We start from the raw sequence: 2,072 nt of genomic DNA on the forward strand, positions 1-2,072 counted from the left end.
CTCTGATTGCTGTGGCTAAAACTTCCAAAACTATGTTGAATAATAGTGGTGAGAGTGAGCAAAGTTGTCTTATTCCTGATCTTAGAGGAAATGGTTTCAGTTTTTCACCATTGAGGACAATGTTGACTGTTGGTTTGTCATCTATGGCCCTAATTATGTGGAGGTAATTTCCCTCTATCCCTACTTTATGGAGGGTTTTTATCATAAATGCTCTTCAATTTTGTCAAAAGCTTTTTTTGCATCTATTGAGATGATCATATGGTTTTTCTCCTTCAGTTTGTTAATATGTTTTATCACATTGATTGATTTGCATATACTGACGAATCCTTGCATTCCTGGGATAAACCCCTCTTGATCATGGTGCTTTGTATCATGCTAATTTAACAAATTCATTGATTAGCTCTAGTAGTTTTCTGCTATCATCTTTAGGATTCTCCCTATATAGTATCATGTCTTCTGCAAGCAGTGACAGCTTTACTTCTTCTTTTCCAATTTAGATTCCTTTTATTTCTTTTTCTTCTCTGATTGCTGTGGCTAAAACTTCCAAAACTATGTTGAATAATAGTGGTGAGAGTGAGCAAAGTTGTCTTATTCCTGATCTTAGAGGAAATGGTTTCAGTTTTTCACCATTGAGGACAATGTTGACTGTTGGTTTGTCATCTATGGCCCTAATTATGTGGAGGTAATTTCCCTCTATCCCTACTTTATGGAGGGTTTTTATCATAAATGCTCTTCAATTTTGTCAAAAGCTTTTTTTGCATCTATTGAGATGATCATATGGTTTTTCTCCTTCAGTTTGTTAATATGTTTTATCACATTGATTGATTTGCATATACTGACGAATCCTTGCATTCCTGGGATAAACCCCTCTTGATCATGGTGCTTGATCCCTTCAAAGTGTTGTTGGATTCTGCTTGCTAGTATTTTGTTGAGGATTTTTGCATCTAAACATGTCCTGTCACATAATTAACATTTATTTTTTGTGGTGAGAATTCTACTCATATTTTATTTTTTTTAAACATCTTTATTGAAGTATAATTGCTGTACAATGGTGTGTTAGTTTCTGCTTTATAAAAAAGTGAATCAGCCATACATATACACATATCCCCATATCTCCTCCCTCTTGCATCTCCCTCCCACCCTCCATATCCCAACCCTCTATTTGGTCAGAAAGCACAAAGCTGATATCCCTGGGCTTTGTGGCTGCTTCCCACTAGCTATCTATTTTACATTTGGTAGTGTATAAACATCTTTGTCTGGATTTGGTATCAGGGTGATGGTGGCCTTGTAGAATGAGTATGGGAGTGTTCCTCGCTCTGCTATAATTTGGAAGAGTTTGAGAAGGATAGGTGTTAGCTCTTCTCTACGTGTTTGATAGAATTTGCCTGTGAAACCATCTGGTCCTGGGCTTTTGTTTGTTGGAAGATTTTTAATACCAGTGTCAATTTCAGTGCTTGTGTTTCGTCTGTTCATATTTTCTATTTCTCCCTGATTCAGTTTCAGAAGGTTGTGCTTTTCTTAGAATTTGTTCATTTCTTCCGGGTTGTCCATTTTGTTGGCATATAGTTGCTTGTAGTAGTCTCTCATGATTCTTGATATTTCTGCAGTGTCAGCTGTTACTTCTTTTTCATTTCTAATTCTATTTTTGGAGTTTTCTCCCTTTTTTTCTTGATGAATCTGGCTAATGGTTTATCAACTTTCTTTATCTTCTCAAAGTACCAGCTTTTAGTTTTATTGCTCTTTGCTATTGTTTCCTTAATTTCTTTTTCATTTATTTACGATCTGATCATTATGATTTCTTTCCTTCGGCAACTTTGGGATTTTATTGTTCATCTTTCTCTAATTGCTTTAGGTGTAAGGTTAGGTTGTTTATTTGAGATGTTTCTTCATTCTTGAGGTAGGATTGTATAGCTATAAACTTCCCTCTTAGAACTGCTTTTGCTGCATCCCATAGGTTTGGGGTCATCATGTTTTCATTTCATTTGTTTCTAGGTATTTTTTGATTTCCTCTTCGATTTCTTCAGTGATCTCTTGGTTATTTAGTAGTGTATTGTTTAGCCTCCATGTGTTTG

Source organism: Physeter macrocephalus, chromosome 16, assembly GCF_002837175.3.
Source record: "Physeter macrocephalus isolate SW-GA chromosome 16, ASM283717v5, whole genome shotgun sequence".
Lineage (NCBI taxonomy): Eukaryota > Metazoa > Chordata > Mammalia > Artiodactyla > Physeteridae > Physeter > Physeter macrocephalus.